Source organism: Gossypium hirsutum, chromosome A02, assembly GCF_007990345.1.
Source record: "Gossypium hirsutum isolate 1008001.06 chromosome A02, Gossypium_hirsutum_v2.1, whole genome shotgun sequence".
Lineage (NCBI taxonomy): Eukaryota > Viridiplantae > Streptophyta > Magnoliopsida > Malvales > Malvaceae > Gossypium > Gossypium hirsutum.
In genome coordinates this window covers 46,835,683-46,852,046 of record NC_053425.1, presented here as the reverse complement: position 1 = coordinate 46,852,046, position 16,364 = coordinate 46,835,683, and positions in this window count along the sequence as shown.

Below are 16,364 nucleotides of genomic sequence, written 5' to 3'. Positions count from 1 at the left end.
GTTTTCCTTTTAATATTAAAATACTAATATGATGTTACCGTTATTACAGCCTATCAATAGGGGCGATGAATCATCCACCAGATAATCTAACAAAAAGACATTTAAATCATTTCTTAATATTTTATTTCCTACCTTAATTTTTTATCTACCATTATGAATGACCATTCAAAAAATTTTAATAATATTAATAATTTGAATATAAAAGAACCAAATAATTAAACTTTAAAATTCTTATAATTAAATTTGTTAAATTGCGCTGAATTTTATGCTTTTTATTTTCTGTTTGACTATTCTAGATATAACGAAGAAGAAATAAAAAAATTACAGGTCAAGTTAAGATAATACGCTGCCTTGCTCTTTAAGCCAAAGTCTTGGAATTTAAAGTTTCCTATCATTCTAGATAGAATTCCTGCTTTCGGAAAATACACTAAAAATTGATTTTAAAAGTTTGTAATATTGTAAAAATATTTTTGAAAAATAATATATTTGCTTTATATTATTGTAAAACAAAATATATGTATTTAAATAATGTTGAAATTTATTAAGATTATGATATTTCATATAAAAATATATATAAAAAATTAATTGTAACTCATTATTAATATTTCAACATATAAAATATAAATATTATATATTAGAAAAAATTAATAAAGAAATAATTGTATACCCCGTATAAATATTACATAAAATATATTAAATTATAAATGAAGGTTTAAAATGTAATTTGACTCTAAAAATGGTTTTTTTTAAATATGCGTTTAGGTTTAAAAATATTTTTAATTCTAAAAGTCATTTGATTAATATAACTTGTGACCCTAAAAGTGTTTTTTAAAATAAACATGAATGAAATCTTGGCATTAAATAGACATTAACACCTATAGACATTAAGGTTTGTTTTAATACCCAGATTCCTTTCATAATCCCCTACCTAATTTCAATAAGCCAAAATCATGATTTTTTTAAAATTCAAATAAACTAGATTCATTCCTTTCAAAATTTGGAAAACTCTAACCTTAACCATTAATTTCTTTAAAACAGAGAAAATCACATAAAATTAAAATGGACCTCGACATTTGTGGATGTTGATGTCTATTTAAAAACCCTAACAAAATCCTAATCTTAAATGATCTTTTTAATATAAGAGAAAATCTATAGAAATCAGATGGACCTTAACATCTTTAAGTATTGAAGTTTATTTAATAACCCTAATTGGACCACATCCTTAAATGACCTTTAAAATAATAGAATTTTGAGAGTCCTAATATTGTTTTCAATGAAGACTCTTAAGGCTTCAGTGCCTCAAGTGACGTTTCCGTCGTAGGCCTTTCAAAGGCATTAATAGCACTTTCGATGAAGCCTTTTAAGGCTTTAATGTCCTTGTTGGGTGTGGCCTCTCAAGGCCTTAGCTTGCTAAAAAGCTTAATGTTTTCCTTGTTAGGCATAGCCTTTTCAAGGATTTAATGGAAAACACTACAACTCCTAATGTGAGAAAGAAATATTTTTGAACAAGTCATAATATTGACATAAGTCTATCTACGTAGGTAGGAGCACTAATATATAAATGAAAATCAGTAATAAAGCAAAGATAAGCAAAAGGCATTGAAGACAATGTTGAAATATACAAACTTTTATTCATTTTATAAAAAGTAGACAATATAAAAAATAAATATACAATAAAAATAAAGTAGCATTAAGAAGCAGGAAGATCTATCAAATGTGAGACAATTAGGGCATTGGTAGCACTAGCAACAATAAGATTCACTATAACATCATATCTGGTGCCATTATCAAAAAGAGGGTCCTCAGCAATAGGCATAAGTCAATGAGCAAGACTGAGTATGCTAGAATCTAGTATTTCTTTTCTTCCAAGCCTCTCATTCTTCATCGATGAGATTCCTTATAGAAACGAATTCCAGGTTAGCTTTGATTGTAGACAAACGAATGCTAAAAAGGTCTAAAGGGCTAGGGTAACACTTAAATGCAAGCCAAAGTTGTACTTTATGTAACACCCCATACCCATAACCCACGCCGGAGCGGAATATTAGGCATTACCTAACTCGATCTCTTGCACACAAACATTCCCCAAGTTACCTAGACTTGGTCCCATTTTAGAACTTTTTCAATTTCTACTTTAAACTTCTTTTTATGGGTTTACGAGCCCCAAATCGACTATTGAAAACTATTCTGGATTAGCCCGGGTCCTTAAACCATCTATAAAAAAATTGACTTTGAAACAGGGTACACACCAGTGTAGAAGGGCAACACACCCGTGTGGCCATTTCAATATGGTCGTGTTGATTGCCCGTGTGGCTCACATGGCCTAAGCAATACATGGACACGCCCGTGTCCTCCACCCGTGTAGAATTAATTCTAAATGCACACCTGCAGGGGTTTTCACACGGCCTGGCACATGCCCATGTCCTAGCCCGTGTGCAAAAACATGGACATTCTGTTTCTGACATCAACATCCCTAAAATGTCACATAGCCAAGGCACACGCCCTTATGCTAGGCCGTGTCCATCACACGGCTAAGACACACGGTCGTGTCTCTGCCCGTGTATTTATTATCATGTATACTGACTTGAAAATTTTATGTGCAGGGGACACACGGTCGAACCACACACCCATAGGGCAGACCGTGCGTCACACATAGCCTAGACACACGCCGGTGTGTCTACTCGTGTGGACAATATAAGGCTATTTACCAAGCCTATTTGCCACCCTTACTTACACAACCTACATAATAGCAACTACACCAATACAAGAATAATTTATTTAAACCAATCAGCCACAATAGACTACATATCAATTAAGCAATTACTCATTCATGAGAGTAACTTCATTTGCATTTATCAAAATGGATATTAGCCATCATTCAAGCTTAATACAAAATAAAGGGTTTCCAACCCAACCCAACATATTTGGCCAATTCTCAATGACACAAAAATAGTAAAGTCGAAGCCCTATACGTGCCATATTCAAAAATATAAATCAAACTATGCCGAATGCTTCGATTGATAGTGTGATCGATATCTCGGACTTCCTTTGGTCCTTGAGCTAGATAGGCAGCACTATAAGAAAATGAAAAAGGAGAGGGAGTAAGCATAAAGCTTAGTAAGTTACACATAAATAAATATTCAACATAACTTTACCATTCATCAACAAGTATCATAATACACAAGTGGCATAAGAAAAAATTACTCATCAATATTTAATACACCTCATATAGCATATATTGAGCTCACATTTCATACATACCATATAGGTACCTGTACCACTCACAACACGGTTATACTTTCCTTGTTAACTTGAAATCATACTTTCACTGTTGAACCATTTGGAACATTATCGGATATTCATTTAGCCTCAAACATGGGGTCAGGTGTCGATGCCATGTCCCAGACATGGTCTTACACTGACACATCTCGTAGCCGATGCATGTCCCAGACATGTCTTAAACTGGCTTATGTCTCCAGGCCCAAGCATGTCCCAAACATGTCTTGCACTAGCACTCGTCTCAATGCCGATGCCATGCCCCAAACATGGTCTTACACTGGCTCTCATAATGTGGTTGATGCATGTCCCAGACATGTCTTACACTAGCTCACACAAGTGACCCAAATGTCATGGCATGAATATCCGATTTATTTCCTAAGGTTCAATCGGGAATTCTACTATCTCTATTCTTATCACATTTTCTCATTTCCACAATCAAGAAATTTATGCTATAATAATTTAAATACAAATAAAATACATATAGTATTAATGTAGTTGTACTATTTACAAGCAACTTACCTCGGATTACAGAATGTGGCAACTAGTCGATTTAGTCGATTTGCTTGGCTTTCCCCCAGTCTAAATTTGGATTAGGTATTTCTTGATCTATAATAGCAAAACGCACTTATTTAGACTCTAAATAAAATTAGGCAATCAAAATTTCACTTCTTCGGTGAAATGACCATTTTGCCCCTAGACTTTGACAAAATAACCATTTTACCCCTAGGTTCGAAAATCTATTTTTATCAAATTTCTTCGCATCTTAAGCTTATCCGAACCCTTTTTACTCTTATAGAAACTCCAAATTCCCATTATTTCACATATTTAACATCTATTTTACAACTTATGCAAAATGGTCCTTTTAGGTGTTTTCATGAAAAATCCTTTCACAAAAGTTGTTTATCACCCAACTAAGCTTCATATTCTTCCATAAAATTTCAGAAAACACCCTAAATTATCTCATGGAAAAACCCTATACTTCCAACCATTTTTCAAAATAGTCCCCTCATTTGAAAGCTTATGATATAAGGGTTCTAAAAATGCAAAAATCATCAACAAAGGGTATAAAAATCACTTACTTGTGAGAGGAATAAGTTGCTGAAATTTTTGAAGCTTAAAACCCTTAACAATGGCTGAAAAATAAATGGAAATGAAGAGAGAATAAAAGAAAAAGATGATAGCTAGGCTTAGGTATTATTATATTACACCTTATGTCATAAAAATTACCTAATATTGACTTTTCCACATTTTATCTCCATGGCCGGCCAAGCTATCACAATAGGGTCTAATTGCCCTTTAAAGACCCCCAATATTTATTCTCTAGCTATTTGACACCTTTAGCTATCAATATAGGACTTTTGCATTTTATGCGATTTAGTCCTTTCTCGCAATTGGACTCGCAAACGTTAAAATTACTTCACCAAATTTTTCATGCACTATTAAAAACATGCTGTAACATCTAAATAATTATAAAATAATTTATTCGGCTCTGGATTTGTGGTCCCGAGACCACTATTCTGACTAGCCCCAAATTCGGGCTGTTACACCTTATATATTAACAATATTATGAAAAATTCTTCTTGGGCATCATTGTACATTGTATTGATGACTTGGTGATAATCCTTCACTTGCTTGGTGATTTCCACCTATTGGGCCATTTTAACACTATCAAGCTTACTAAGAGGGCCTTCTACCTTATCTAAGGCTTCATTTATCTTCTTTAACCCCTCAACTTCTTAGCAAAATGTAGCCGTTTCCCCTTTAATGTTGTCACCTTCTATTTAGTAGTTTTTTCTCCCCCCTAAAAAAAACTTTGACCTTTTTTTGTTAAGTAGCCAGCTCTATCCCCAACTCCACCATGATCATATTCTCTGTTGCTAGTTTCCCAATGAGATCAACAAAAAAAGCTAATTTGGCCTTTAAGATCTTTGCAGTCATAAGGTCTTCCTAAAGCTTGGCATAGGATTTCACTTGTTCTTTAAAAATTAGTTTTAACTTTTAGATGATGGTTATCAAATGCAAAAAGTACTATCAAAGCCTTAGACAATAAAAAACTCTCACTCGTACCAAGGTTCTGTCGGGCTAGCGACCAAAGTTCCTCAATCTCAATTTTTCTATCATTATTCACCAGATTTTAATTATGATGATAGGATCCAAAGGAAACTTATTAGTAGAAAAATTCCTATATTAGGGAAAAGGCACCTTAAAATCCTTCTTTCTTAACTTCTTCTTCTTCTTCTTTTGGCCTTGTAAACTTCCAACTACTATCAAAGTCTTTATGGCACTTTTAATGTAATTGGACCCTGGGATAACTACAAGGAGCAAAAATTGAGGAGAGAGGAGAAGAAATTTGAGCAGTTGATATAGTGAAGCTAGAAAGAGAGTTTTCAGACACGGAAGTCAATGTTCCTATGTTGGTGTAGTAATGTAATAACCTTAACAAACTTTTTTTCCTCTTCAAGGATCTAGCCCTTTAATCATCCAATTATGCCAAAATTTTATGCTAGTTAAACCTACAAGAAGCCATTCCTACAAAGAGAGTATAAAAGGGATGAGTTCATCATAGATAAAAGCTACTATTGTAGTTTAAACATTAGATTTCCCAATTTTTAAGGATTCCTTCAAAATATTAGTAGTTAAAGAACCCATGCCCTTCACTAGCATGTAAAGAGTCACCTCTAGATCTGTATAATTATAAATTTCCTAGTATGAATCATTTTACCCATCAATAAGAGGACATATCTAAGACATTAACTTAATTTTAGCTAACCTATTTGTTTTGGGGATGCCAGTGGCAATAACCGAAAGTGCCAAGCTAGCCACATTTTTTTAAGGTCTTTTGCAAACTAAGGTCAAACATTTTACTTTTAAAGGAAGCTTATATTGGGACGTTTACAATTCCCCTTTGCTTTTTGGAGGCCTTCCTTTGTAGACCTTTAGGCTCTTCCTCTCTATCTATTAGCATCCTACCCAACTCATTAGTAACTCCCAAGAGCCAACCTTTAGTTTTTGCGGGCCACACCATTAAGTTTATTTGGTATCTGAAACATTTAACATTAGTAGGAACTACGTTGTTGTGACTCTTTCCCTCAAAACAATGAACCTAAATGAGGTTTAGACCCAATAGCTAGGAAACAGAAAAATAATAACCCTATTTATAGTGATTAAACTAATATATGGAAACCTCATCCTCTAGGTTTGGTCTCTAGGTTAGCTTCTAAGTACTGGACTTCTTCCACACCATTGGGTAGGGGAAGACACCTAGTTAGTCTTCTACATAAATGTATTAGCCTTTCTCTTAGTGCTAGTTATTTGCGTACCAATAATGGATGCACCAATGCCTTTATTTTTTTTAAATAGTAGTCTCTACTGGCTCTACTTATGGGAGAATTGCTCAAAATAAAGATTCTTAAAGCCACTAAAGCGTGGCTTGTAACACCCCTTACCCGTATCCGACGATGGGACAGATTTCATGGCGTTACTGGACTTAAACATAAATATTCATACAAAATCGGGTCATAATATTTTTCATTCAAATTGATTTCATTCATACATATACAAATTGTCCCTTATATGGGCCTACGAGGCCCAAATCGTAGGTGGGAGTGGTTCGGGACTAAATCAAAAACTTTTGGAACCTTTTCAACACTTAGAAAATTTTCTTGTTTTGGATAGTCAAACGCTCGTGTGGGTATGCCATGTGGTCACACATGCCCGTGTGGCTTGAGACACACCTGTGCCCTTAGCCCGTGTAAGTCTCTAACTATGACATCATCAAGCAAATAAGGTCAAACAGCCAAGTCACATGCCAGTTTACTTAGGCCGTGTGGTGGATTAAATTCCAAAAATTAAGTGCAGACTTTACATGGCCTAGGCACACGCTCATGTCCTAAGGCCGTGTCATTCACACGCCTGTGTCTCTGCCCATGTGTTTACTACTGCGCATTCTGTTTTGCATAATTAGGGTGCAGGGGACACACGGCCGAATCACATGCCCATGGGGCAGACCATGTGTCACATACGGCCTAGACACATGCCCGTGTGTCTAACTGTATGGACAATTTCTAGGCTATTTTCCAAGCCATTTGCCACCCTTAAGCACTCACATACTTAAATCCACTTCATAACATACAATATGGGACATTTAGTCACTTAAGCACACACACTCATGGCTAAATTATGACTTAAAAATGGCAACATATCATCTATCCCAACTATCCTGCTTTCATTTGGCATTCTACACCAATTTCATATTTGTTTGTCATCCTTGCTAACTTATTATCAAGTTATACATTTGTACCACATCTATTGCTTACACATTAACCATATTTCATACACTTAACATACATGCCATCCATCACACTCATTAACCATAAGCAACTATAGCCACATTAAAGCATAAACACATTTGCATGCATGCATCAATATATACAAAACAATCATAATACCATCATGAGCCAACATATTTGGCTTATTAATATGACACAAAACAAAAAGACCAAGTTTCTATACATGACATATCCAAAATAATGAAACTAACTATACCTAAATGTTTAATTGATAGTGTGATTGTGTCTCCGACGTCCTCTAATTCCCGAGCTGACTTGGTGGAACTATAAGAGATGGAAAGGAAAGGGGGTAAGCATAAAGCTTAGTAAGTTCACATGCAAATAAAATGCAACTTACACAAGTAATAATCATATATATATCATATAATGAACATAATCTTGCATTTTATCAATTTTTATAAACTTATTCTTCTCATATACATATACACATGTTCTTAACACGAGCTTATCGTATTTCATGTCATTCACATGAGTTCGATGTACATACCGGTGCCCACTTACACATAATAACTTACTTTCTTGTCATAATGCAATTGTCAAGATTACTCATTGAATTTCTCTTGAACCACCTGTTGGACACTCGGAATACTATTGGATACATCGGAAGCTTGCACCTAAGTGCCTCATATGTAGCCATTGCTACTTCATATCTCAGATCACATGTTGCTCGTTTACGAGCTACTTACGGGTCTGCTCGTGCAAGCTGTCAGGTATCCACAACACATGCCGGACGACCTCGCCATTAATAGCATATACAAGACTAGTACCCAGACTCCAAAACATGTGTCATACATATTATGAACTCAGACCATAACTCAATGAGTTCGGATATCACATATATCATGAACTCAGACACAACTCAATGAGTTCAGATTGCATAATTCCTGTTACATGCCACTTGTATCCCAAACTATTCCTAAGGTTCAAACGGGTTTCTTCGATACCACATTTCCATTGAGCTTGCTCATAATATCAATTCCAATACTCATAGCAATAGTCACATACTCATGGAATAATCAAAGCATCAATCATGATAATATTTAGGCAATAAACACGTGATACAACATCATATCAATTATGTAAGTACTTACCATACATAAAATATTAAAGCATTTAAAGTATGGTACATGTTGCATAATTTTGCAAATGAACTTACCTCGATATAGAATGATAGAAACGAGCCTAATCCTCGTAAATTTTGTTTTTCCTTCGATCAAGACCCAAATCATGTTTTTCTTGATCTATAATGTCAAATTTAACTCGTTCAATACACACATTAATCATATCGACTCATAACACAAGCTTAGGTAAAATTACCTTTTTACCCCTAACTTTTCACTTATTTACACTTTAGGCCCTAGGCTCGTAAAATGAAATGCATGCAATTTCTTGGTTACCCAAGCCTAATCGATTCATATTCCATCTCATATCACCCCATATTTTCCTTTATTTCACATTTCTACTACTCATTTTCACACTTTTACGAATTCCTTTTTAGGTGTTTTCACTAAAAATCACTTAGCAAAAGATTTTTATCACACATCAAACATTCATATTCCTCCATTAAACATCAAAATACAACCATTTCACACATGGGTAAATTTTCATACATGAACCCTAGCTCAAAATAATGGTAGAAATAGCTAGATCGATTGATGACAACTTCAAAAATGTAAAGAACATTAAAAACGGGGCTAGTGAACACTTATAATTGAGCTTGAAAAATGAACAAAACCCTAGCTACGACTCCTTAAAAATTTCAGCTAAGGTGGGAGAAGATGGACAAGATTTTTGCTGGAATTTTCCCTTTTTATTCTTTTATTAACCAAATGACCAAAATGCCCTTAAGACATTTTTTCCTATTTTTCCTATACATGCCCATTGTTCTCCAAAATTTTAGAACTTGGTCTAATTGCTATTCAAGGACCTCTAATTAATAATCCAATACAATTTTATGCTTAAAGCTTCTAGAACACAAGTTTTGCAACTTATTCAATTTAGTCCCTAAAGTCAAATTGGGCATCTTAGGCATAGAATTTCTTCATGAAAATCTTACACAAGTATGCAATCATATCATGGACCATCAAATAATCATAAAATAATTATTTCTATTTCAAATTTATGGTCTCGAAACCAATGTTTCGAATAGATCGTAATTCGGGATGTTACATGGCTTCTCCCCATTGATGCAATAGTCCAAAAAGAAAGCCACTAGTTGGAACCAAGAACCTCAAACCAATTACCCTGATGATATATTGAATGAAGCCAAGACCCTTGTAAACCGAGGATGTAAGGGCAAGTAAAAACCCAACTCAAAAATATAGAAGGGCAAAAATATACCCATTCTATTACCCATCACATCACTTAATTAGTTTTCACTATTTCTGTTTGAGAATCTATATTAGAATTTAGGACCCTTGATCTCCCTCAACCTGAAAATTTGTGGAATGTCCTTTTCCATGGTAAAACAGAGAACTCGATCACTAACAATAGAAAAGATTCAAAGGATGACATATGTGTTGAGATCTAGTGCCCTACTAGTATTTTCGTTCATATGTACTCATATTTTTTTTGAACTAATTGGTTTAATACATGTTTTTTAATTTCCAAAAATAAATTTTATTTATTAAATTAATTAAAATTAATTAAAATTTCCAATTAAATAAATTTCTCAACCCAATTGTAATTTTGTTAAAATAATGACAACTTTACTGTAAAAGAATCTATGAGAAAATATATTTAATTTCTACATTCAATGAATTTCATAATGACCAATTAATTTAATTTCATTTTTGAACTTCAATTATTTAATTAAATAATGATTCAAAAAAAACTTAAATTAATTCTTAGGTCTTTTCCATACTTAGTGAGAAACCACATTCATTTTCGAATGTAACCCATTTCTCTAACTTTATTATTTCTATCCATTTCTGTTCATTTGATTCAACATGCAATTCATTTATGGTTTCAAAAAGTTAGAAGAGGGATTGATTGGACATATGTGATTAGAGCTCAAATGATTTATAATTAAGGTTGTTATAATACTTTAATGGGATGACTTTTTGACTAAATAATGTTGAAATTAATAGGTGAAAAGTCGAAACTTAATTACAAATTATTTGAGCCCTAATTATATATATCTAATCGATCCCTCCATTAGCTCGAGATAACCAGAAACGAATTGCATGTAAGAACCAATAATATGAAATGAATGAAAATGATGAAGTAAGAGGAATATATCACATGTATAGCTATCCGTAGTGAATGTGTTTTCTCACTAAGTTCAAGAGATGACTTAGTAATTATTTTAAGGTTTTTTGAATTATTATTTAATTAATTATAATTAAATAATTGAAGTTCTAATATGGAATTAAATTCATTAGTCATTATGAATATGTTGAATAAGGAAATTGAATATATTTCCTTATAGATTCTATTATAAAATTATTTTGAATTTAACGGAACTAAAATTAGATTAAGAAAATTATTTAATTAAAAAATTAATTAATTGATTAAATAAATAATATTTTGGGTAATAGAAAATAAAAATTAGGTTGGATAAATTTTAAGTGTTGGATAAAAATCCAGAAAATACATATAATTGGATATAATACAAGAATGACCATATCAAAATTAAATAATGACCATATCAAAATTAGCAATCATATCTTTAAGATTTCATTTTTGAAATTTTTGAATTTATTGAAAAAGTTATCATTAAACCTGTAACATCCCCAATCCGTATCCCTCGCCAGAATCAGGTTAAGGGTGTTACATTTAATGGTATCAGAGCCAGGTTTAGTCGATTCTCAGACTAAATCAAGCTCGAAATTGAGCCTAGAGGTACATGTCATAATTGAGTCGAATTAAGTCAGGATTTGGATGCTGATATATTTGCTTTTGTTTTATAGTTGAAAATGTCGAATTGTAACAGCTCGATTTTGAGGCTAGTCAGAAAGTGGTTTTGGGACTACGAATCTGACATAGTAAAACTTATTTTTATTAGATTTTTATGGTCTGCAGTTTCACGAAATGATTTCGTTAAAATTCCGTTCGAAAATTTTGACGTTTGGGCACTCAATTTAGTTAAAAGGACTAAATCCTAAAAGTGCAAAACTTGAGTTCTACATGGTAGAGGTGTCCAATTGATATGATATTTTTAAATTAGAGGTCCTTCGATGGTAATTAGACCATTTTTTAAGTTAGTGGACAAAAATGGACATGTAGAGATAAAATTTTAAAGAAAGGTAAAAATGACATTTTGATTATTTAGTAAATAAAAGAATAAAAACGGAAAATAAAGTCAAAATTGTGCCCATCTTCTTCTTCCTTGGCTGAAATTCCTAAGGACACCATAGCTAGGGTTTCTTCAACTTTCAAGCTTGATAGTAAGTGCATCCTAGCCCCGTTTTTAATGTTCTTTGCATTTTTGAAGTCCTAGTAACCCGATTTACCTATTTCTACCATTATTTTGAAGTAGGGTTCATGTTCAAAAATTTACCCATGTGTGACATGCATGTATTTTGATGTTTAATGGTAGAAAATTAAAGTTTGATGTGTAAGTGATTTTTCATGAAAACACCTAAAAGGGGCTTATTTGTAAAAAATTGTAAAATGTGTAGTAAAAATCTGATTTGATGAAAAATGTGGGCTGATATGAACATATATATGGGTTGGCTAGGCTTGGGTAACAAAGAAAGTGAATGCATCTCATTTTACGAGCCTAAGGATAAAAATGTAAATATGTTAAAGTTTAGGGGCAAAGACATAAATTTACCATAGTATGATTTTTCGATTGAATTGAGCAATGTGATAATTAAATAAGCTAAATTTTCTATTATAGATAAAGAAAAACGAAGTACGAACCTTGACCGGGGGAAAAACAAAGTATACTACAATTAGGTCCTTTTCGTCACTTTTTGCACCGAGGTAAGTTCGTGTGTAAATAGATGCAATGTTATACTTGTATTTTTTTATGTTTTATAATTGCATGAATTGTATAAATGTCAATATGGATACGATCGACGATGATGTGACAAGCGAAGAAATCCCGTTTAAACATTAGGAATAGAATAGGATAATAGTGACATGTCACTAGGGGCCCATGTGTTAAATATGTGATTATGTGATCCAGGTGCTGGTCTCATATGTCTGCCAGTGGCTAGGTAGTCTGACATGTGTTGCGAATACCTGACAGCTTGTGTGAGCAACATTGTGTAATGACGTCTTGACTGACAGCTTGTGTGAGCAGGCCCGTGATTAGCTCGAGAGCGAGCCCCTTTGTATTATGAGATATGAGGTAGCAATGACTACGTATATGACACTTATGTGAAAAACTTTCCAAGTATCTGATTAGTATTCCAAGTGTTCAACGAGTATGCTAAGATGATAAAGTATGTGACTATGTTACGAGTATCATTTGGTAAGGGTACAAATGAGTAAGTTATGCTTGTAAGACTTTGATGATAATTAAGTTGAATTGCATGATGTTAATTGTATGATACATGTATGTTAATGTTTCCATTTTATTTACATGTGAACTTACTAAGCTATCAAGCTTACTCCCTTTCCTTTCCCTTATTTTATAGTGTACCAAGCCAGTTCGGGATCGGGAATTCGTCGGAGATCCATTCAAAGTATCTACAACAATTATTTTGGTACCAATGATTTTAAGTACTTTGAGTTATAGCATGTATAGGGGACTTGGTTATTTTGTTATGTGTCATAAGTGATTTGGTCAAAAGAAATAGTTGTAATAGTTGATAATTCATTTTATAAGGCCATGAAAATTGGCTTATATTTGGTCATATTGGCCATTGATATATTCATTTTGATAATGTCTATCATGAATGTGAAGATGGCATGAATGGAAAAGAAAGCTATGTGATGTATATGCATGATAGATGTTAGTACTTGTGTGATGTGATAATGTCTTAGTTGTGATGGTTTTGATGCTTGTATATGCTTGTATTAGTGTGGAGTGATGTTGTGTAGGTTGGTACAGGTAAGGATGACAAAATGGCTTGGTAAATAGCCTTATTATTGTCTACACGTGTAGATATACCTGCATGTGTCTAGGCCGTGTGTGACACACAGTCAACCCTTTTGGGCGTATGTTCCGACCGTGTGTCCCCTGCACCTTAGTTTTTCAACAGAATGTTCAGTATTGAGCACACGGGCATGAGACACAGTCGTGTGTCTCGGCTGTAAGAAGGACATGACCCCAGGACATGGGCGTGTGAAGTCTGCACATATTTTGTGAAAAATTATGAGAATAAATCGACTACATGGCCTAAGCACAAAAGCGTGTGCCATGGCCATGTGACCACATTCTGTGCATGACATCATAAAGAGAGAGTTACAAGGGCTAGGGACATGGACGTGTCCCTTACCACACGATCGTGTGCCTTGGTTTACACGAGCGTGAGAACTTGTTTTCATGAAAAAATTTCTAAGTCTTCTAAATGTTTCCAAAGTTCTCGGTTTAGTCCCGAACCACTCCCAATGTATGTTTTAGGCCTCGCAGGCTCGTTTTAGGGACGATATGAATATATTAGAAAGGTTTTAATTTTTGATAGAAATTTATGTCTCGATTTTGTATGATTACTTGTGTATAAGTCTGGTAATGCCTCGAACCTTATTCTGGCATCGAATACGGGTAAGGGGGTGTTACATTTAGTGGTATCGGAGCTACAATCTAGTAGATTCTTGGACTAACGTAGCGTGTATGCGAGTCTGGCTATACATGCCATAAATAAACTGTGATAGTGTGATGACTCTTGACAATTTTAAAATGTGTTTTCATATAGTAATGGATCCCGATCGAATGATGGCTGATGATATGGAAAGTAATGCATCAGCTCTCGCTCAAGGGGCAGTGCAGTCTAAAAATAGACCTCCCATGGTTAGTCAGGGAGGAGGAGAAGGAGCTAGGGAAGCTTTCCTACACATGATGAATGAATGGTATACGAAGTTCGTTCGAACGAATCCGAATGCTTAACCCCCTCCACCCCGACCTATTCCTCAACCAGTTCTAGTAGTATCTCAAGGTATGGACTTCATGAGATTGAATAGGCCTCCGGTTGATAAAATCTGAAAGCACGAAGCCGAAGAATTCCGAGCCAATGCTGATGATGATGCTGAAAAAGCTGAGTTCTGGCTAGAGAATACTATAAGGGTATTTGATGAACTATTTTGTACACCTGATGAATGTCTGAAATGTATTATATCTTTATTGAGAGATACAGCTTATCACTGGTGGAATACACTTGTATTTGTGGTACCGCGATATAGGGTCACGTGAGAATTCTTTCAAAAGAAGTTCAATAAGAAATATATTAGCCTGAGATTTATTGATCAGAAGCGTAAGAAATTCCTTGAGCTGAAGCAGGGTCGAATGTCAATTACTAAGTACGAAAGAGAGTTCATTAGACTCAGCAAGTATGCTAGAGAGTGTGTATACTCTAAGGCTATTATGTGTAAAAGATTTAGAGATGGGCTGAATGAGGATATTCGGCTATTGGTTAGAATCTTAGAACTGAAAGAATTTGTGATATTAGTTGATCGGGCCTGTAAAGCCGAAGAACTAAGCAAAGAGAAAAGAAAAGCCGAGTCTGAGGCTAGAGACACAAGAAAGAGGCTGATGAGTAAATCATTTCAATCCCAGTCAAAGAAATTTAGAGAAACGCATTCCCGCTCAAATGTATTAGTTGAGTATTTGTATGGAAATCGAGGAAAGTAATATTCAAGTTCTAAAGCCCCAGCTACATTCATTGCTAGTGTGGAAAATGTTCGATCTAATAGACCTGAGTGTTAGCATTGTGGCAGACGTCACCCCAGTAAGTGCTGGATGAATGATCGTGCATGTTTCAAGTGTGGTTCTCAAGAACATTTTATCCGAGATTGCCTTGAGATGGTTGAAAAAGAAAAGTTTCAGAGTACGAAGACGAGTAATACTGCTTCTAGAGGGAGGCCACCAAGAAATACTGGGAATGAACTAGCAGTAAAGGTGTGACGAAAGATACAACAGTGAGATCCGAGGGTAGGGCTTCTGCTAGAGCCTATGCCATTCGTACTCACGAAAAGGTGACATCTCCTGATGTGATTACTGGTACTTTTTCTTTCTATGATACTAATGTTATTACATTGATTGATCCTGGATCTACCCATTCTTATGTATGTGTACATTTGGTATCTAGTAAGAATATGCCTATTGAGTCCACCCAGTTTATGATTAAAGTGTCAAACCCCTTAGGCAAGCATGTGTTAGTTGACAGGGTATGTAAGAATTGTCCTTTGATGATCAAAGGTCACTATTTTCCAGCTGAGTTGATGTTGTTGCCATTAGATGAGTTTGATGTTGTATTGGGTATGAACTGGTTGACAGTGCACGATGCTATAGTGAATTGCAGATTGAAAATTATTGAATTGAAATGTGAAAATGGTGAAATTCTTCGGATTGATTCAAATGATCTGGGTAAATTACCAGTTATAATTTCTTTGATGTCTGCTCAGAGATAGGTGAGGAAATGTTGTGAGGCCTATCTTGCTTATGTTTTGAATATGAAATTGTCTAAAATGGAAATTGAATCAGTGCCTGTAGTTTGTGAATATCCGGATGTTTTTCTTGAAGAGTTACCAGGGTTACCTCCGATTAGAGAGGTTGAGTTAAGTATTGATTTAGTTCCCGAAACTACACCGATCTCGATAGCTCCTTATAGGATGGCTCTTACTGAATTA